At 34.8% G+C, this 23,950-nt stretch overlaps 1 protein-coding gene across 1 annotated transcript in view; it reads right to left on the bottom strand.

The window, feature by feature from the left end:
- The window catches only part of LOC123566668 (interferon-induced very large GTPase 1-like), a 110,630-nt gene extending 87,060 nt beyond the window's left edge, over positions 1–23,570 (bottom strand). The window contains exons 1-2 of the mRNA XM_053517718.1: positions 23,418–23,570; positions 14,076–14,185 (exon numbers count right to left, since the gene is read on the bottom strand). The gene's annotated coding sequence lies outside the window, so the exon portion shown is untranslated. The remainder of the gene's footprint in view (positions 1–14,075; positions 14,186–23,417) is intronic.
- Positions 23,571–23,950: the final 380 nt, after the last annotated feature.

Genomic DNA, 23,950 nt, shown 5'->3' with positions numbered 1-23,950 from the left:
ATACATATTGCTAATTCATGTATAATGAACCAAACATGGGGTATCAAGAAGACATACTTTTTTCATAAACAACATTATCAAATATATCCATGTGTCAATTAAGTTGTGTGGTGGCAGTATGTTAAGTAAATTTAAATGAATGTATTTCATAATTATACAAATTGATAACTTATGCATATAGTACACAAAATCTTATATAAAAAACACCGACTTTTTCATTAACACTAGAAATACATTTTGCATTCATACGGGCAAAATGTCGAGCCCGCCAGCTGTCTAAAAAGTAACATTTATTATACAATTTGGCGGTGTCAGAACTGATTTACTCTAGCACCTGTATTTGCACATGTAATTTTTTTGACAAATGATAATATATAAGTCCACATAAAATTTCTTACAAGGTAGAGATACGTTAAAATACACCGAAAATTTTTAACATGTATGTTGTACCACAGAAAATCGGTTTCATTTTCCCCCAAAGGCAGTAATAAGAAATTTACAATATAAGCTATTCATAGTAACAACAAAGGGAAGTAATTCTAAAAACAAGATTGCCTCATGGTGTTAATTATATGTGCCAAGATACATCAACATCCCCTTATGCATGAAGAAGACATGCTCCAGACAATGTCATTCTTGTATCTGACCTTTGGGCTCTAAGTATGACCTTTACCTTTGACCTTGTGACCTAGTTCTTGCGCATGACACATCGTCATATAAAAGTGAACATTCATGCCAAGATAATTCAGAATCCCATCATGCATGAATAAAAAATGCTGCGGACAAGCTTAAGTTTGACATCTGACCTCCAACTGTGACCTTGACCTCTGAGATAGGGACATGGGGTTTACGCATGACATTCTTTCTCATATAGGTAAACATTCGTGCCAAATATAAAAAGTCCATGCATGTCAAAGTTATGGCTCGGACAAAATCGGACGGATGCACGGACGGACGGACGGACGCACGCACGCACCCACGCGCGCATACACCGAAAGTGACGACTTTATCGAGCTTACCCCAAGCGGGCTCGATAAAAATGGTCAAATTAGTTCAAACGAATTGTATACAGGCAAAACGGTACATAAATTTAGGTAGGTCATATACAAATTAAATTTTTTGTATGTTGTACCAAAGTATATTGTTTATGGAAGACTGGCTTTTCATTAACAAATTATTAACAATTCAGAACATAGACGCTTCATCAGACCTGGCTGCTCCATCTTGCATAAGATGGTTGAGTTCCTCAATGAACCTGACCATGTTGACTGAACCATCTTCTGTGATTTTGTAGAAAATTCTACCATGTATTGTTCAGTAGTAGTGAACCTTTTTGAGTTTTCGGTTCCCCCAGTCTATTTATAATAAATTGTTTTTATTTTGTTAGGTTATCTGTGACAAATTCACTGAATTGCTTTCCTAAGTTCAGATATGTCTTTTTTGAGGTATCAATATTGTTTCTGTAGCGCACAAATTTACAAATTATTTGGTAATTGCCATTCTTGTTTACATGTAACTTTCCCAATGGTATGACTTCTGTTTATATCTTATATTTTAATATTGGTGAGGCCATTTTTTTGGCAGATTTCAAGTACTGCATCATCAGTTGACTTTTTACTGGTGTCATTACATCCATCAAGCTTTACACCTGTTTCATTAAGGTAAACTTTGTGAAATCTGAAAATATTTCTCCTGCTGTATTGTTCCTGGTCTGAGATTTTGTTTGACAGTTCATTAATATCTTGCTGATGGCTTTGTATTTTCATATTTTTTTTTTATTTTCTGCTTTAATGCTTTTTAGTTTGCTAGATTGGAAGTCAGATAAGTTTGATTATTTCTGTTTTATTTCTTCATTTTCATACAACATTTGTTCAGATTTTCAGCAACAGGTCTAACTATGACTTCTACTATGGTTGATATGACTGGGCCATGGCAAATTTTTATTTGTTCTCTTATCTAAGGGGCTTGATACCACCGCTGTAACTATATCGACGATGTTTAGCATTGTGGCACCTTGGGGTGGCTGTTGATTTGGATCAAGAGGCACAGGTATTTGTTGTGGCGCATGAAGGTGCATGGTGGGGAACAACAATCTGAAGGTGGTCGGGTCTGGTGCTCCAGCATGATCCCGGCCCTATACATAGAGACTTACCCTAAGCCTTCTTTATACAAGGGAAACAATCCGTTTATATAGTGAAATTGTTGAGTGAACACCGTTTCTTAATCCTAATCCGGCCCATGTTATATCAGTGCAAAGGAAAAGTAACCTATCTATGATAAATGCCATGTATGATTAGACAGTTATGCATCTAACAGCCTCGAAATTGATTTCTCTGATTTTCTACTATTTCTAGATATTTTCCCATACTTTGACGCATATGTATGGGTAGTTGAGATTGTTCTCTTTCCAGCAATATCCTTTTCAACATATTTCCCCTTGTGAAATTCTGTGGGTTTTGACTTTTTAAAAAACATCGTCTGTTTGTAGACAAATTACACCACAAAAATGTCCTACTTTCCCCAGGGCTATGAATTATTTGATCTTTACATAGTTTTGTTATTCAGGTTGCTAATCCACGTGGCAAGTATGCATGCTTTTTCATGATTAGAGGTAAAATGTAGGTAGTTTGTATGAGGTTCTAGGTCAATAGTCCCCTAAGCCTATTATAAAGTCTTCGCAGAGTTGTCTCCATTTTTTCCAAATATTTCATCTGGGATCATTTTTTTTCAGCTTAAATAACTCTATTTCAGGAAATGATATTTTTATAATTTTCAGTCCTTGTATTTTGATGCAGTTAACTTCACATATATCTAATATAGATAGCTCCTACTTGAAGTTTGTATTTTCAGTTACAATGCCTACTGTACAGATAGACTTACGGTCTCCATATATCCCCTCTTTAGATTTGGAGTACCGAGGGTTTCAGACATTATCCGTAGTAGATATTAAAGACATCTGATCAACTGACCCGTGAAGATTCTCAAATAAAGAGAATGGCCGATCGTCCGATTCTATACTAATATTTGTATTTTTGTTTATATCATGCTAGTTACAAAGATGTCCTTTTAATAGTATCTGTAGCATTTCTTTTTGCTTTTTTCAGATGTATCGACAATGTTTGTTGATTTTCAAATTGCTTGAACGCTTTTGTTATCTTACATGGCAGCCATATTACCGGAAATTGATATACATATATATCAATGAAAAACCGAAATATATATTGTTGTCTAGCCTAAGTTCGTGGATAGTGTAAGTTCGTGGATTCTCCATCACATATGACGTCACACTCCAGTTTTGGCATACGTGCGCACTTGCCAACAGAACATCCGCAAATAAACACAAACTTTCGTCAACCACAATAAAAAGTCAAAGTAGGAGGTTTTCACAGATAAGAACACCGGTAAAAACCCAAGCATGCAGAAATACCTTGCATTTACTTATCCCGAATTGCCTATAACTCAGAATCCCCTTAAAAACGATTGAAATACATTTTTATTTCTCAAATATCATCTCGTCTGCCTTGCTTACATTTTTACTTGACAGCCTCATTTTAGTTTAGAAAATATTCCGTGAGCACATAAACTGATGACCTCACCCATGAACTTACACGAAAATGAAAGTAGTTTTCACCAGCAGACATGCATGTTTTGTTCTGCATATTTCTGCTTTTTGCATGTCTTTTGAAAGGATAGAGATTAAATGTTTAATTGTAAGTAATTATTTGTTCCTGTTTATTTTATTCAAATATGGTTTTCTTATGTCCACGAACTTTGACAAGACAATGATATATTGCTATAAAAAGTTACACATTTGCTAGTTTTATATCAATTCTTTTGCTATTCATGTACGATAAATTACATTTTTGTACTAAAAAGTATATCGACCACGGTTTCCTTAAAATTAGTAGCCACGGGCGCTTGTTCTTAGATTGGCTAAAAGCTATAACTTTAGAAAGTGAAACAAAAGAATATTCAACCGATTAAATCAAAACCATATAATAGCTATTTTTTACGATGTAAGCAAATATTGTGGTTACGCATGCCAGAATGATAAATAAAGCTGATACCACTTTTTGTGATTCCTTTACATATTGACATTTAAGCACAATAACCATAAAATTAGAGTACAAGTACGAAAGTTGCTGCAAGGTGCAGCAAGAGGAAACTCCGCAACAAACAAAGCAGAGTATGTAGTACTGATAGAACAGGAGATGATATATATTGATACTTGTGTCTTTGTTGCAGACGCTAAGCAAACAGACATTATGATGGGGTTTCATGAATGTTGGAAAAAACACACTGTCTTTATAGTGTGAGCAGAACTTTTATTGTTGTATTTAGTGACCAAAATTATTGACTGCTCATGGCCCATATGCGAAATAGACTTCTAAGTTTTGCCTGTTTTCTTATGTGTTGCTTGTTCGTTTTTCTATGTTACTTAATTGGGTGTGGCTGTATGTTTTTCTTTTGTACATGAGTGTACGCGCTATTGTGGTTTACGTTGTAGTATGACTGTTATTAAGGAACGTGGATTTCCCTTTACTGTGCGTCCTTTTGAACTTTCACCTTCGTGTTCCCTTCCTCTCCCTCCCCAGCCCCGGCCCCATTTTGACCCTTACCATTTCCTTCCCCTCCTTCTATATTTAGCACAAATTAATAGTACTTGTTGGATGTTTGAAGCAACACGTCTGAAATATTTTTCCATTACAGCTTCTGTTTGTTGTGGGCCTACTTTGCAGATGCGTGGCTCTGGGGCTTTGTTTTAGTGCTCTGTGCATCCAAGAAGTATACCCTTACCTATTATCTTTTGGTATAGGGAATGAAATGCATTGTATGCACACGCTTGTGCTTGAATTCAGATTTACGTAGTTGTTCATCCGAAATGACTGAGTTTCAAACTTTGCTCAGATGTTATCAAGACCATTATTCTGATTAATGTCTAATCAGGAATGTGGGGTTGATATGATACTTTCAAGTTAAATGATGAGGAAGGACTAAGATGAATGAAACACAACAAAAATCATTTTATCACGCCTAGGGACTTGAAACTCACAGTTTAAAAGCAACAAAAAATAATAACCCATGTGTCTTATGTTGACGATAACGTTGGTGTATTTACGTAGATGATATTGTTGTTGTTTTCTTCACCTCCTCCTTAGGAGAACAGCTTCTGAATATGTAGCAATGAATATTGACTCAAAATTCGCTACTATAAATACTTTTACTTATACTGATCAAGTAGTATTTTGGAAAGACAAACGGTCAATGTTGTGCAATGAAAGACCATTGTGTCAATATTGCTAAAGAACCTACATTAAGATAATAGAGCAAGGATACTTTAAAATGCAGATCACCTTGGTTCAAAGGCCAGTTTTTCTCTCACCTTATTGTTAGGTGACATCTGAAAAAGTTTTGACTATAATTCTGAATATCAGACATAAAACACATAAATGCTTAACTGAAAAAAATCAAAGTATATCTATAAAACTAAAGATATAAGACACTGTTTATAAATGTTAGTGTTCCAGACGTACGTACTGTGTAATTAGGTTGGTGTTTATTACCGAAAGAGTAATGTAGTATATTTAAGCAAAAAATATCCCTATGGATAATATATGTAATTTTCCACTCAGATTTCAAATATAATGTGTTAATTAAATGCTGATGATATTAGTAATAACAATGAGGTTAAATATTCTAGTTTGTAATACATGTAACACACTGTACTTTCATTCTATTGTGCTGAAATATCGATGATATTTTTTTTTTGTTAAATCGAAGACGTTTGCGCATTTTCAACCCTTACCTTTATGAGGTTTGAGTCTTTTCATCTTATTTTTTCCTGTTAATATGCATTTTCGTATTATAATAATGTAAATAATAAATACAGTCTTTCAAATAAATAATTAAAATAAATCATTAATCAATTACATCCCTTTACTTTTTTATTTTTCTACAAGGAAACTTACAGTGCTTAAGGGCATAGCGGATTTTAAGGTTTAAGGGATAGGTTGATAAATTTTGTATTTAGACTTGAATTAATGTACAAATTTTCATATCATTCTTTTATTAGCATGCAGACAGACATTCTGACATACATTTTAAATGTTTGCTTGTTCTGTTATTTAACATATTGCAACAAATAGAAATCAAGGCTATCCATTACTGACTATTTAAGTGATATGTAAAAACACATCAGTGAATAAAAAGTATTTGATGGAATTTAAAAAGCTGAATGTTTTTGAAAAGGGGATACATTAGTATTCTGATTTATAATAAAAACATCTTGGGAAGTTTGATGGTAGAGAAGCTGACCAAAGCTATCCTGAACACCCTAAATAATCGCATTAGTAAACAATAGCATGGAGAGAAAATAAAAACATATGAATTTCTATTAAAAGCTAAATGCTATGAAAATAACAGCTGTTTTCTGACTGATACACAGAAACAAGAGGGCCAAGATGGCCCTAGGTCGCTCACCTAAGAAACACACCATAACAGTGTAAAACATGTTTGACCTAGTGATTTCATGGAAACAAATATTCTGACCAATTTTCATTAAGATTGGACCAAAAAATTGGTCTCTTGCGATAAAACAAGCATTTTCTTAGATATGACCTAGTTTTTGACCCTAGATGACCCATGTTCAAACTTGACCTAGATTTAATCAAGGCAATCATTCTGACCAAAATTCATGAAGATCAATTGAAAAATACAGCCTCTATCACATACACAATGTTTTTCTTCGATTTGACCTAGTGACCTAGTTTTTGACCCCAGATGACCCATTTTCGAACTCGGCCTAAATTTTATCAAGGTAATCATTCTGGCTAAATTTCATAAAAATCAATTGAAAAAAACAGTCTCTATCGCATACACAAGATTTTTCTTTAATTTGACCTAGTGACCTAGTTTTTGACCTCAGATAACCCATATTCAAACTCGACCTAGATTTCATCAAGGCAATCACTCTGACCAAATTTCATGAAGATCAATTGAAAAATACATCCTCAATTGCATACACAATGTTTTTCTTCGATTTGACCTAGTGACCTAGTTTTTGACCCCAGATAACCCAATTTCGAATTCGGCCTAGATTTTATCAAGGTAATCATTCTGGCTAAATTTCATAAAGATCAGTTGAAAAATACAGCCTCTATTGCATACACAAGGTTTTTCTTTGATTTGACCTAGTGATCTAGTTTTTGACCCCAGATGACCCATTTGCAAACTTGGTCTAAATTTCATCAAGGTAATCACTCTGACCAAAATTCATGAAGATCAATTGAAAAATACAGCCTCTATCGCATACACAAGGTTTTTCCTTGATCTGACCTAGTGACCTAGTTTTTGACCCGAGATGACCCATTTTCAAAATCGGCCTAGATTTCATCAAGGTAATCATTCTGACCAAAATTCATGAAGATCAATTGAAAAATACCGCCTCTATCACATACACAAGGTTTTTCTTTGATTTGGCCTAGTGACCTAGTTTTTGACCCGAGATGACCCATTTTCGAACTCGGCCTAGACTTCATCAAGGCAATCATTCTGACCAATATTCATGAAGATCAATTGAAAAATACAGCCTCTAGCGCATACACAATGTTTTTCTTCGATTTGACCTAGTGACCTAGTTTTTGACCCCAGATGACCCATTTTCAAAATCGGCCTAGATTTCATCAAGGTTATCATTCTGACCAATATTCATTAAGAATAATTGAAAAATACAGCCTCTATCGCATACACAAGGTTTTTCTTTGATTTGACCTAGTGACCTAGTTTTTGACCCGAGATGACCCATTTTTGAATTTGGCTTAGATTTCATCAAGGTTATCATTCTGACCAATATTCATGAAGATTAATTGAAAAATACAGCCTCTATCGCATACACAAGGTTTTTCTTTGATTTGACCTAGTGACCTAGTTTTTGAACCGAGATGACCCATTTTCGAACTCGACCTAGATTTCATCAAGGCAATCATTCTGACCAATATTTATGAAGATCAATTGAAAAATACAGCCTCTATCGCATACACAAGGTTTTTCTTTGATTTGACCTGGTGACCTAGTTTTTGACCCGAGATGACCCATTTTCGAACTCGGCCTAGATTTCATCAAGGTTATCATTCTGACCAATATTCATGAAGATTAATTGAAAAATACAGCCTCTATCGCATACACAAGGTTTTTCTTTGATTTGACCTAGTGACCTAGTTTTTGACCCGAGATGACCCATTTTCGAACTCGACCTAGATTTCATCAAGGTTATCATTCTGACCAATATTCATGAAGATTAATTGAAAAATACAGCCTCTATCGCATACACAAGCTAAATGTTGACAGACGACAGACGACAGACGACGGACGACAGACGCCGGACATCGAGCGATCAGAAAAACTCACCTGAGCATTGCTCAGGTGAGCTAACAAAAACTACTAAATTTTATCTCTTTAAATTGGAATGCAAGAAAAATAAGGTAACCATCCGCTATAAACTAAGGCACTGTTTAACTCCCTATAAGTAGCGCATGCTTTTAAGTAGAATGTATGTATCCCAATTTTGGCAGGTCTGCGTCGATTGTATTGTTTACAAAAACGTCACTTCCGTGATTCCATATAACGTTACATATGCATTTGCTAGCCAGAATAATTGCAAAATATGTAATCTAAGAATTGTGCATGTGACTTAATAAAGACCCTGAGCCGAAACGTTGTCGCAATAAGTGATAATAAAAGTTAAAGAAATATCTACGTAAATATTAAATTTATGGATTGCATATAACTTATTTATATACAGTACCAATAAAAATAACACAATGAAAAGGAATAAAAATTAGCATAAATTAACTTTAAAAAGCAGTATCCGGAATTTCGTTGGAATAGAAGGTCTATATCCCCTATCATAGATAATAAATGTGCAAAAAGATTAATGCCAACAATATAATAATTCAATATTTAAAATAGAAAATGAAATTATTACACACGAAAAAGAAACCCTTTTTTCTGGCACATTCATCAAACTGAAAACGAAAGGAATTTCGAAAGTGATGTCCGACACAAACTCCTTCTTTTTTGCACTTTGATTTCTTTCCTGCTTCTTTATTCCAGTGGAACTTATTTTTCTTGTTTGTGTTGTTTAAACTGATTCCATTTTTACAGGCCAGAGCAGACACTTAAAAATTAAAATTTTGAATTTTTGCAAATTGAAAGATAAAAATCTTCATTTACGACATACACTGCCCACTGCACTTACATAAAGCCATCACAAATACTCTGCGAAAATACTTACTCATTCCAGGAACCGTCGATAATGCATTGTTCGAAATGCGGGCAAGTTTTTCCGGTTACAGAAATCGATCCTGGTAATAGTTATATATTCAGTTTAAACGTATAAAAAGCGACATTGTTACGAGTATGTTAAACTTTATTTAGTCTCCATACAAAATAGCATATTTGGCGAAAATTCAACATAGCTAGAAAAGCACGATAAAATTCCGCTAGTATCGCACTATTTCCTTTTATTATCTCGATGACCTTCCATTAAGAAAGAAAATAATTTAAAGTAATTTAAGAGGAGTTTTGTTCCCTGTTTAAGGACAAATAAGGATATAAAATTACTCGATTTTTATCCTCCATATTAGGTCCCTCGAATTAAGCAGTAAAAATGCATTTAATTTCGTATCAGCCCTTACTTTGTCATATTTGCTCAGCTGAGTTTTGTATTTGCTCAACCTGTTACGTATGGTATATACAAATTTTCTTCGTATGTAACTGTGTTAAAAATAAGTTAGCTGAACAATGTGGCTTTTTAACTGGGTTTAGCCTCCTCACGCGAGTGTCAGTCATTAGACGACTTTCAGCTTTTTTCCTTATGCCTCTTCGATTATTATTTCAGACACGGATGGGCATCTAAATAGCATAAGAATCCTTTCGTAAAACACCTATTAACTCTTCACCCGAAAGAAATCTTCACCCCAGGTGAGGATTTGGAGCCATAGCAGTAAGGGGCAAGTAATGGCAAAATGGCACCGAGGCTCTTTAGTTGAGAAACCTATTGGCCTAGGCTTTTGATATTTGGTATAATGCATTGTCTAGTAGTCCTCTATCAAAATTGTTCAAATTATACCCCTGCAATTAATTATGTTATTATGTGAGTTATATAGGAAAAATACTTAAAAAAGCATCTGATCCTTTTACGCCCCCAAAGGGAGGCATATTAGTTTTAAACTGTCCGTCCGTTCATTCGTCACAACGTTAACTTTTTGCACGAAGGCCAACGTTAACTTTTGCATGAAAGCACTTTTCTCGCGAACGACTGCACCAACCCCTTCAAACTTCACATGCTGATAGTACTTATTGAGTCCTCGACTCCTACTGACATTGGGTCACCAGGTCAAAGGTCAAGGTCACAGTGCGCAATGTTGACTTTTTGCATGAAGGCACTTTACTCGCGAACCACTGCACCCAGGACCTTCAAACTTCAAATGCTGATAGTACTTATTGAGTACACGACTCCTACTGACATTGGGGTCACCAGGTCAAAGGTCAAGGTCACAGGGGCCAATGTTGACTTTTTGCATGATGACATTTTACCTGCGAACCACTGCATCTAGTACCTTTAAACTTCATATGCTGATAGTACTTATTGAGTACACCACCCCTACTGACTTTGGGGTCAAAGGTCAAGGTCAAAGGGGCCAATGTTAACTTTTTGCATGAAGGCACCTTACGCGTGAACCACTGCATCCAGTACCTTCAAACTTCACATGCTGATAGTACTTATTGAGTACACGACCCGTACTGACTTTAGGGTCACCAGGTCAAAGGTCAAGGTCACCAGGTCAAAGGTCATGGCGCTGCGGGGGCATTTGTCACCATTAGTGACAGCTCCTGTTTAAAATACAGCCTAGAAATTTTCATGACATACACAGTTTTGCACACAAATCGTAAAACTGAATTTCATTGACCATGAGTTTGATCTACTGACTTTCCTAATATTTTATCATCAGTTTGACATTTGAAACATGTAGCTCATATTACTCAGGTGAGCGATCCAGGGTCATCATGACCCTCCTGTTTATTTTAGCAAAAAGCTAAAATATCTAATATCGAGTTTGATTCCATCTGGAATGAGTCTCGAGAATAATTATTTAAAGTTGTAAGAACTTGTTTCACAGTCTAGAATTAAGAAATTTGTATCAACTTAAAATACAAGATTTTCTTTCAACGATGAACGTCACGCTAACGAAATTGAAGAGGCTTATTATACTAAAATTATCTTCTTTTTTTGCGAGTAAAAATATACATACACCATTTAATACTGTTATTATTTTTTTATTTGGGTTTTCAAATGTGTATGTAAAGAAGATTATTTGTTTCAATTGATTAAACTAAAAAAAAAGAACTACAGTTAAATAGTAGAATCAAGGAATTGCACATTATAATCTGAACATTTTGGACATAAAATTGTCAAGTATACCTGAGTACACCTCACTCAAATGTTTATATTTTTACTTTGAATCTACCGATTTTTATCATTCTTATGACGTTTTGTTTCAAATAAATATCTCAATAATGTGCAAAAAAAAAAAACGCATTCAGAAATAACCACCGGTTATGGAACTACATACAAAGTATCATTACTTATTGAACGCCCTTTGTACTAGATGCAAGGGCCCCAGTAAATTCATTACACGGGAACCAAAGTCAAACTCGCTTTCAAAGTACTCATTACACACCCCAATACAAAGTCATATCTGTATTTTCAGGCTCAGTGATAAAAGGTGAAAACTAAACATCTGACTAAATGCAAGGCCATAACTTAAATGCAGTTTATTCACATGAACAAAAGTAAGTCTCCATTTGTAGGTAATAATAACGGATTCAAATATCAAAATCATTTCCATATATCTTCGTATGGTGTTAACAATGCGGAAAAGGTAAAACATTTAAAATCTTAAGACACAAATGATCAAATATCTAAGTAAATCTCACTCTGCCCATTGCACAAAGCAGGGAAGGCTTGGAGGCTAGATCAGATCAGTATATTATCGCGCCTTGAATATTCCTGTTGACTGTCAGGAGAAATTCAAAATACATCCTGACTTAATTTGCTAATGAGACGGCAATAATTTCAGTTTTCTTTTCCGAAACGTGTGTGTGTAAATAGCGAGATTTCATTGGCAAAATGATACATTATGATAGAATATCAATTTAAATGTAAAAAGCTAGGTATTTGCTTAATTTTGTGTCTTATCCAAATGCCATCAGGATGCTTGAACATTATTGGAGAAAACACGGAAGTAGAATTGAGAGTTTAACTGATAATATACAGAATAGTAAGGATTCACAAAGGATGGCAAGTACTCTACAATATCATTAGACTGTATAACCTCCAGCAGAGTTAATGCAGGGTATTACCCTTGATACATGTATACACGATGATTGTTATTTTTGCACTAAATTCAACAACATCATGTATTTGAAGCAAAAAGACAAACAAATCACGGATTTGTTTTCGAAAGGGCCTCGCCCTAGATCGTTATCAGTGATCTAGATTAAGCAGTGCCTATCTGCTATAGTACAGATCCAACACAGGGAAAACATTTTAGTGCTAAAAAGCAAGCTAGTTAATATCAGACTATTAAAACATTGGCTAGGCAGATTTATAATTGCAAGACAGAGATTTTTGAAAACATGTTTGAAAGGGCGACTAGATAGCCATATTTCTAGTCGTGAACTTAAAACCTGAAAGACTGGTAGAAAACCAAAAATAGGTCAGCTACATCAAAGGTAATAGATTGATCAATCAGCCTCGAAAAGGTGAAAAACAAACCATAAAAGTTAAGACAGAATCATCCAAGGTATTATAGTGAATAGTGAATTTACGTAATGAGTTTCTGTCTAACGTTCAGAGACACGTCAAACGGAGAATTTGGCCAGATAGAATTTATCAGCTTTGGATAATTGCAAAGAAATCCAGCAAGGGCAGATTTAGATGAGATAATCCAGCAGTTAGTTATAAATGTCAAAGACAAAAAAGAGGTTTTAGCAATATCCGGACAACGTATATTACCATATGATGAGAGAAACTCTAACAGTAATATGAACCCTCTTATAGATAGTTCATTTCATTAACAAATATTCAAGTTACACAACGGCTGATCAACAGCTATAGAAAAGTATTAGAACGAGTTTCAAGATATGCTCGAAAAATAAATCATCGATGACAAAGATGGACAAAATTAAAACACCTTGTGAGGAAAATTTGTAGACTATCCACAATACTAATAATAAAGAATATGTCACAAAATTTCAACGTTTGTATATTTTCTCTTATTTTATATGATTGTGAGAAATGCAAGTATAATTTAAAGACTTTCGTGGAGAACCGGTTGTAATCTAATCATATGCTATTGGACATAGGATAAAGACTTGCTCTCTTTAAAAAATTTAAGATAAAATGTAAAAAGTATAGATCGTAGTCTATGAGCTAGTCCATCAGTGATAGTGCCGCCGGCAAAGATGATCTGTGGGACAAAATAAACTATATCTTGTTCACTGAAAACATTATCCTAAAACATTTGGGTTAACGCCAATGGCCTACAGTGACTATATACAATACAATACATATATTGCTTACGTATGTAAGGCGCATTTTGTAGTTATCGATTGTATATTCTATAGTATATCTTTAAAAGCATTTTATGAAATAAAATAAAATGTAAACTATATCAAAACTTGTTTTTTTTTTACCTGGTTTAAAATGTAAAAACGACTACCTCGTGTCAGTTAACCATTAGAAAAACTACACTAGTATATCTATTGTACAAAGTGATTATTGGCTAAAAATGTTTACTCATTCCGGTTTTAACTGGTTGCTTTAAGAGGGTTTCCATATATTTTCTGATGCAATATTGTATTTGAGCTGATCTACATTCATAATCTATCATTTATTAAATCAATTGTATTTTGGTGTTTCCGCTTTATGTTTCTATATAATTCTAAATAGAATGATTTTATTTGAATAAAGTCAGACTGTTTGATAGAGAAAATAAAAGTAACGGAATTACCTGTCTGTAAGTCCGGGAACAAGACAACAGTTATTCTCCCCTTGGTTAACACAATAAGAAAGTAGTTCCTCTTTTTGATTGTGAATTTAATGAAGTGTTTAGTGAAATACCTGAAAAAAAAGCATAATCTGATAGAGCAGATATGAAATAGTAGGTACATGAATATGCATGACAACGTTTTAAATGTTTGCGGCCATGAAGAGAGTAGTCTTTATATGCATTTGATTTGGTTCAAGATGATGGAAAAAAGAGCGGGCCAACCTGATGTTTACTGCGGCTGCATTTTTATCCCATGAAAAGTTCTGTTAATTGCAAGTGTTTTTCGGGGGTGGGGGTGGAATGCAGGCAATATTGCAATAGTGTACAGTGTCTATATAAAACATATATAAAACATACTTTAAAATAACAGTGATCTTAGACTAGGAAACGGCTTTATATCACGGTATAGAAATTGCTAATCACGCTTTAAATTGGAATCTAAGCTATACATTAACAGAATAGCGTTATTTATATCACAGGTTAAATCTACGCGCTACTTAACTACCTTATAATAATTTTAATTTTCTGTCTATTTTGACTGCGCTAGTAGTTCAATTCAAATTTTTACAAAAGTGCATTAATGTAAAACGATATAAATGGCATTGTGTTATCTTTGGGATAAGTATTCAATGCATACGTAAGAGTGTTGCATGTACACAGCGTGTACACCTAGGTTAAAGTTACGCCCGACATAGTTCACGTTTTTCCCTCGTATCAAATGTATATATAAAAACGTGTCTGCTGGCTCCTGCTATACTTATTCGCTAGGAACACGAACCGGTTCGGTCGGGCCCATTAATGTTTTTACCTGTACGAAATTTTACAGCTGTTAAAGACCTGTATTTTTGTTCAAACTAACAGTCATGCTTATTCTAAATTTACACCTGTAGATTTTATATAACAATATTGATCTTACAGCTGTAGATTTCAATTTACAGCTGTCAAACGACTGTAAAACAGTTCGAAATATGCAAATGAGCTACAACTGTAAAAAAAGTTACAGCTGTAAAAATGAAAAAGTTACAGCTGTAAAAATGCGCAAAAGTTACAGCTGTAGAAATATTATAGGTATTGAAAACGAGGGCATTATTTTAAGGGACGAAAGTAGAGGTGCAAAAAGTTTTAGGATAAATTGTAATTCTCTAGATAAGGTAGCAATTACTACGAAAATGGCAAAATAAATGATCTAGTACGTAAAGTATATGTGGTTTGATTACAGTATAGCTGGCAACAGCAAAATTCAGGAGTAGGATACAAAGTAGAAAATATGCAGATCTTGTTTATAAAACTTTCTTTGTCAGTCATGAAAACATATGACAATCTTGTAATTATTTCTTTTAAACTTATCGGCTTCCAGTATAGAGTAAATAGTTAATGTATGTACTTATACATGTCCTTTTACAACTATAATAGATAATTAAACATCTGTACTTACTCAAAACCGCTTTAAATTCCAAAATTTTACAAGATGTAATGTCTGTGTAAATTTCAGTTATATCCCGCCAAAATGCATTAAAGATGGCTGACAGTACTCATGTTTCCCTCCAAAAATGTTACAGCTGTAAGTTTGAGACATGACCATTTTACAGCTGTAACTTTCAACGGTATTTTTTTACAGCTGTAAATTGAGACCTTCATATTTTACACCTGAAACTTTTAACTGTATTTCTGATCAGTTTTTCCACTTACAGGTCTTTTACAGTTGTAATTTCAAAATACAGGTCTTTTACAGACGTTTTACAGCTGTAAAACAGGTCCTTTTTTCGTACAGGCAACCTCCACAACCACTCATTTCACGAAAATCTCATTTGTCACAGTATTTACAGTCATTGAATGGTAGCCAAAATAATGTTCCTCTGTATATATGAAAAACTGACTGAGATTTTGCATATGCACAATTCGTATAATATAGCATTCAGTAAAACTTCCGGTATTGCATTTTTTTCTTATAACCATTAGTTACTGTTTCAAGGTAGTATTTCTATATTCCACGATAATGCTTATATTGACTGAATATGTGATTTGTAATGTAGATGTTGATATTGATATTAGTATTGACAATACTGTATGAGAACACGTCTAATATACATGTGAACTGGTCGAAGCAGGTATGGAATAAGGCTCTATGTTTTAGGAATGAGCTTTAATTTAAGGAAGGAGGTTGTGTTTTGCTGTTAAATGTTGGAGTTTATTTATGTGTTTGACTCTATAGAAATAAATATTTTCAAACACTTACTTTTCAGTATCACTTAATATTGTATATAGTTCATATCCAACTTTACTAACATATTGTACCTAAAACCATTTTCATCTGATGTTTAATAGAGACACAATGTATCTGCTAATTAGTGGTGACTAAGCTCTCGGCACTTAACGACAGGGTCAGTATTGCATTTCTATCTTGGGAAGATATGGTGATCTGCAGCCTGGTGTATATTATAAAATGCTTTATTTCACACCTATATATTTTTTACCAATTGGAAGCTTTTCTTTCTACCAAACAATGGTCTATTATCAAACGAATTTCAAGTGTTACAAGGCACGCGTCAAGGTGGAAAAAGTTCGCCACTGCTCTATTTAATCTTCATCGATGAACTCATACGACAACTTGAAAGCAGTGGTAATGGAATGTGTATACATGGCCTGAATGTCTGTTCACCCACAGTGGCAGATGACATGGTTTTAATATCTTTCTCAAAGCAAGGACTGGATGAAATGTTGAGTATATGTGACAGATATTCGAAACGGTGGCGCTTTTGTTATAATGCCAGCAAGTGTGCAGTTATTGTCTTTAACGAAAATACTAATTCTGTTACAGCTAGAAGATTTATGCTCGGAAGTGAACAAATTCCAGAAGCTGAAGACTATACTCATCTCGGTCTTATATGCGACAAATTCATGTCAACAAAAACATCTATTAACCAGGCATGTGTGGAGATTAGAGGAACCTACTTAAGCGTTTCAAATGATGGAGTTAATACCCTATCCATAAACCCTATCACTTTAAGAACCATATATAATTCAGTCGTTCTACCAAAGGCTCTATAAGGATGCGAACTGCGGAATACATATTCAGTAACTGACATGTTATCTTTGGAGAGAGCTCACAGATTTTGTGTGAAATCAATGCAACGACTTAGACCAAATACTAATACTGAATTTTGCTTAAGTGCCATAAACTTGAACCCTATTGAGACTATTGTTGATTATAAAAAGCTCCAGTTTCTCGGTCTACTGTGCAATCTCCCGAGCAGGTATTTAGCCAAACAGATTTTCACGCAAAGATTGATAAGATTTGTAAATTTTGATACACAAAGACACGGTTTCATCCCAGAGGCATACAGACTTCTTCAAAAGTATGGTTTAGAGAGTTTCCTGGAAGAATATATGAGATCATCTTGTTTCCCTTCCAAATACTCTTGGAAAACTATTTTGAAAAATGCTGTATTACGATTTGAAACTGCTCAACGAGTAACGCATATCCAGGACAGTATTTCTGATATTACTTGGTTGATAATGTTTGAACGCCCGTGTATGTTGTGGTTGATTGCTAAAAGGAATCCTAAGTTATTGTTTATGTGTACCTTTCTTATGGACTTAATTGGAAAATACTTCTCTAGATCGTTTGCTCAGAAATGTCACAAGTGTGGATATCTAACAGAAGACCTCACAGTACATTTAATTTGCTACTGTGCAAAGAACAGCTCCTTTCAATTGGAACTCTGGGATACCCGGTGTCGCAAAATTTGCACAAACATTTTCATTGCGTCCTAAGGAACAATGCTGGTTTTATATCAAAATGGCCGCTGAATCAGACGGGTACAGCTTAAAGTATTATAATGCTGCCAAACTCCTGTTACGTATGATGAAATAGACATTTAAATTTGATAAATGATTTTATACATGGTTGCTTAAGGAACTGTATTAACGATTGCTTTATTGTGCGAACGACTGTTCATCGCGTATCAAAGGTCGTATAATTTTTAGTATTCTTACAATGCTAGTTCTCCATATGAACAAAAAAAACAAAACATTTTAAGAACATGCAGTAAAGTATAATTATGTAAAAGACTTTTCCATATTCTTACTTTTTCGTTTCGATTGAAGATTTTGGTAAAAGTCTCAGTTCATTGTTGTTGTTTTATTTCCTTTTTTTTTTTTTTTTTTTTTTCTCAGTGTAATCAGTATAAAATTACATCTCTCGGTCAATCAAATTTTGACTTGACTTTCGGTTTCGTTCCAAGTCTCAGATAGGTTGGCTAGTGAATAATTACTGTATGTATTGCTGTGTATGCTTGTAAGTAATATTGTTTCAGTTTTTGTAAGTAATATTGTATCATATAGAGTATCAAATTACTGTATCGACTCTAGTATGTAAAGGCAGGTGTGATAGGATACCTCTAATATATTCTTACACCAGATGTGTCTGATATGATCTTAGTTTATTTGTCTTCTGAAACAAAACATCATATGTAAGTATTGATGTCAAAAATGTAACTTAACTCGACACTTTTTACATACGTGTTAGGTCACTTGGTCATTAATGGTATGTAAAACATTTTATTGTGATGTAGCATTCTATAATGGTCTTAATGGTGATTGTCATATCATGTCTTAATGTATTTGTTGTTCTGTGTCTGTACATATATGATCATATTTGTTTCATGTACATATTTTGTGCTCTTCAGTATTGGAGGAATTAAAAGTTATCTATATATCTGCTAATTAGTGGTGACTAAGCTCTCGGCACTTAACGACAGGGTCAGTATTGTATTTCTATCTTGGGAAGATATGGTGATCTGCAGCCTGGTGTATATTATAAAATGCTTTATTTCACACCTATATATTTTTTACCAATTGGAAGCTTTTCTTTCTACCATGTGACAATACAATAGAAACCAGTATTGTACTGTGTGTCATATTTTTTAAGTATATATAGTAACATCCGAAATCTAAAATCCACAAACTCCATATTTTTTCATATTGGAATCCAGTCCCAAAAATCCATATCTTTTTCATATTGAACGGGACAACTCTTCAGGTTCCTTATAAGGAGGTTTAAAATTACTTCCCTTGTATATAGCGACAGCAGTATTTTTTTTTTTTTTGAAAAAAAATGTGATAAATTTCTTAATTTTTGAACGAAACATGTTAGTGTAAGCACTCAATTTCTTAGTTAGAATGTTTTCTATCCAATTTTCATAGTTTCGGTTTTAAATTTCACGAAAAATTGTTTTCGAAAATTTTTGAACCGAGATTAGATCTAAGTGTATAGATCTATGTGTTATCAGAGAAGAACGTTTTTTTTTTTTTAAATTAACGTGTGTTGTTGTTTGCGAGTTAAAATGTATGAAGTTTTGTTTTCAACATCTATCTTTCTATGTTGTGAATTACAGAGGTAATTTAACAGTGTTGAATACAATACTGAATTCATTGGACTCGTACACAGCAGTAACTACCCATATTTGGATTATTACTGCTGTGAACTCGTCCAATACAATTCGGTATTGTACGCAACACTGTTAAATGACCTCATATTACTATACCTAGTATATAAAATTCGGTAAAAATTCGGCTTGTATTTCACTATTAAATTTTTTTTGTTTTGGGTTTAACGCCGTTTTTCAACAGTATTTCAGTCATATAACGGCGGACAGTTAACCTAACCAGTGTTCCTGGATTCTGTACCAGTACAAACCTGTTCTCCGCAAGTAACTGCCAACTTCCCAACATGAATCAGAGGTGGAGGACTAATGATTTCAAACACAATGTCGTTTATCAAATAGTCACAGAGAACATACGCCCCGCCCGAGGATCGAACTCACGACCCCGCGATCCGTAGTCCGACGCTCTACCTACTGAGCTAAGCGGGCGGGCTCACAATTAAATATAAACAGGCAGAAAAAAATTCCGTATTGTACCTTTTAAATTCCGTATTATACCCCCCGTATTGAATGCTGCTGGATTACTTTCATTAATATGCTAAATCTATACACAGAGATCTGAATTCGGCTACCCCTATCGGGCCTCAGTCAGAGCTCTATTTCGTTCCATTCAAAAATATGCAATATAAGAATTCAGCTATTGTATGTTCTATATGCGCATTTTGCCTAAAATCTGTTTACTTCGCTAACTGATAGCCACCTTTTCTACATTTCTATGAAGATGACTCTTTCCGGAATGTTCGGATGATTACTTTTAGTTATGTTTTACCGTATCAATCGCGCATGTAAATCCATGCGGGACGCCATGTTGAATTTAACCACAAGGCATCATGGGAAATATGCAAATTAAGTAGGTAATTACATGATAACGGGAAATAAATCAAATTCAACATCTCACGAGCAACTCGAAACTAATTTTGGTTGCAATTATACTGAAAATTGTCGGATTCTGAGTAAACAAAAATTATTTTAAAAAGAAATATGAACTTTTATAAGGTAAAATCACAGGTGGCAGTATCATTGATTGGTCACCCCCTCCCCACCCTAAGACCCCTGATACAACCCTGACAAAAAAGTTCTGACATTCTCAGGTGTTCCTTAATATCCCCACCCTACAAGACCCCTGATACAACCCTGAAAAAAAAATGTTCAACTATCAAAACAGTACTTATTAGAAGGTATGAAGTCTGCTATATGTCCATTTGCCAAACAATGTGGAACATATGATATCGTCGTTTCGGCGATTTAGAAGCATTCTGACGGCATATCGCTGTGCCTATCATTCACTTGAATAAAAAGGTCTGCAATTCCACTGTTTACCTAATTCAAATCTAATGAATGAATATATTCTAGCAAAATATTTCAATTTCACATTGTTTTGAGTTGTTGGAAGCCATCTTGAATTTGACAGTACCTGTGTTGTAACACATGATTTGATTGGACGAGCGTTTCAGTTTCAAGATGGCTTTCAACAACTCAAAACAACAAAACCTGGGATTGGCAAACAAGCGTATTTCAATAATCAAAAGCGCTTGTTCACTTTTCAACAGCAAGTTTTAAAAAGTGACCATTATAGTATTAACTGAAATTTCAAACGATGGAAGCAATGTCTAAGACAAGTTTTCAGAAAATAGCCAGGTGTCCTACATAAACAGTCGAGTCTTCCCTGGCATCATTGTATATTAAAAAAAGACAAAATATGCTTTCTTTTTATCTGTTAAACATGAAACTCTATTTGTCGACCAAGTCCAGGCCTGGATCCAGAAATATTTGACGGTGGAGTGGGGGAGGAAGGTGTGTGTGTGTGTGTGTGGGGGGGGGGGGGGGCACCAGTCTAGAACGAAGACGACACCGTCGAGGCGCAGAGTGCTGACAGCCGGCAGGTATTGGAGGGGACTTCTTCCCATATAAAGGGCTGGGGGTGGGTAGGTGGTCTCTCCCTTGGATATTGTTTGAAATACAGACTGGTGGGACACCCCTCTCATTATAGGGGGATCAGGGGGCTCTCCCCTGGACAACTTTGAAATACAGCCTCTGGTGCATTTTAAGGTAATATAATGAGTATAGGTCACTTCTCAGCCAACGTGTGCGTGTGTGTGTGGGTGGAGGGGGCTGGGGGGGTGGGGGGGGGGGGGGGGGGGCGCAGAGCGCTGACAGCCGGCAGGTATTGGAGGGGACTTCTTCCCATATAAAGGGCTGGGGGTGGGTAGGTGGTCTCTCCCTTGGATATTGTTTGAAATACAGACTGGTGGGACACCCCTCTCATTATAGGGGGATCAGGGGGCTCTCCCCTGGACAATTTTGAAATACAGCCTCTGGTGCATTTTAAGGTAATATAATGAGTATAGGTCACTTCTCAGCCAACGTGTGTGTGTGTGTGTGGGGGGGGGGGGGGCAAGCCCCCCTTGGCTCGGCCCTGGATCCGGGCCTTAAGCCCGTATCTGGCTGTCATTAAGACAAGAAAATGGTGAAACAAATTTTATGTTTTTTTGTATAAATTGGTAGGGGTGAGTTATGTCAATTTCTTTATTTACTTTATAAATAGATCTAATTTATATAATATTTCTAAGTTTAGACATCGATCTTGAAGGGTCGATGGTTATAGAGTTTGAGCATACAGCGCTTGCTCCTGTCTTTATCATGTTACTCAAAATCCTGATGGGAAACAACTTGATGTCAACACCTTCGTAAAGGGAGCGCTGGTCTAGTGGTTAAGGTGTCGGTCGCAGGTCGTAGGTTCAAGCCCCACTGAGGTCACGACCGCATCTTCTCATATGACAATAGAAGACTTGCTTTTTCAGGAAGCGGACTCGAGAGTGGATCAAATAATCTTGAAGCTTTTATCACAATCGAGCTTAAATAAATTTGCTTTAACTAACACCTTAGTATATTATGAAAAAATATCCATTACATGCTTCCCTCAGTTGATAATAAATACGATACTGGTCAGATGCGTATCTTAAACAATAAACCCGTTTAGTGCCTCATTTTCTTTACGCACATATGACCTTGGCATTTTGATATATTGTCAATCAAGAATCAAGAGCAGTCGCTTTAATCATACCCGGATAGTAACACAACAGATTAAAAAAACATTCATCACTATATTTTTATTATCTTTAGAAATAAAGTTAAGGTTTTATGTTCTACAACAGGTAGGCATTTCCCCCACAATTTCAAAGAAACCCGTGGAAAACCGCACGTTTGACTCCAGTGATTTGCATATTTATTTCTATACACAATTATCCAAAATCCTTGCATGGAGTTGCAAAGCACATTCTCATTTCCCATTCTTACATTGACATTTTGACAGGAGTGGCCTATGACGTCAAACGGCAGCATGTCAATACATGTGCTGTTTAGACGGAATAGAAACTATGACTAATTAATATGCATGACCTGAATTCTATAAATAGCGTACATACAAACTTCACTAAGTTCCATTTTGATACCGATAAATATTGAAGATTTCGTTCAAAAACAAAACAACAAACAAAAAGATAGAGGTATGTACTAGAAAGGCCATTATAATGATTATAACAATAGCTTGCGCGCCTCGTGAGATTCGATCTGGCAAGAATCCCCTCGAGCCGAATACAGCATCCAAGATCGAGCTGTATAATGTTATAATAACCCCATTTTATTTGTGGATTTTCTAAATTGAATCTTTGATATCACTACGAGTATTATCATGACAAATATATAAAATTTATAAATGATATTAACGGAATTGTGGATTTGTTATTGTTGAACATTTTCATCTGGGTATTGAAAACTGAATAGTAGCATATTTTATTTTAGTTATATGTAGATTAAGTTTCTTGTCCCACAACATATATGCGAAAATAAACAATCTTACCTGCTTAATTAAATCCTTTTTTATAATGTCAATGACCGCATACACATTGTTTCAACATTGTAATATATTTTATGTTTTAATATAACTTGTATTTGCATTCGAATTTGGGTTTGCCGATCCAAGATAACTGCGCAGTTTATTTCGCAAGGATGAAACCCGATACCTGCATAGACTGGAAACCCATTGATCATGATTGTTAACTTAATCTGATTACTCGTCTATTCAATAAAAATATTTCAATTTGATCTTGCGTGTTCAGTTGTTATATTCATATCCCGCTACTTCATGCTTAAAAGATATTCTATATAGTCATTTAACGTTATGTACTAATTTGGGTCTATTATGGGTACAAGAACAGTTTAAGTTACTGAATGTAACCTTTACACTAAATTTGAATAATATTTTTATTGCTAACTTCTATTAAAAATAGTGGAAATTAAAACTTATTAACACAGTGGTCTAAAAGAATGATCACACCATGCAAGAATATAGTTATTAAGACATTAGCTATATCAAAACTAAATTATTTAAAA

This window comes from Mercenaria mercenaria, chromosome 11 (assembly GCF_021730395.1).
Source record: "Mercenaria mercenaria strain notata chromosome 11, MADL_Memer_1, whole genome shotgun sequence".
Classification (NCBI taxonomy): Eukaryota; Metazoa; Mollusca; class Bivalvia; order Venerida; family Veneridae; genus Mercenaria; species Mercenaria mercenaria.
This window is presented reverse-complemented; position numbering and strand designations above follow the sequence as displayed.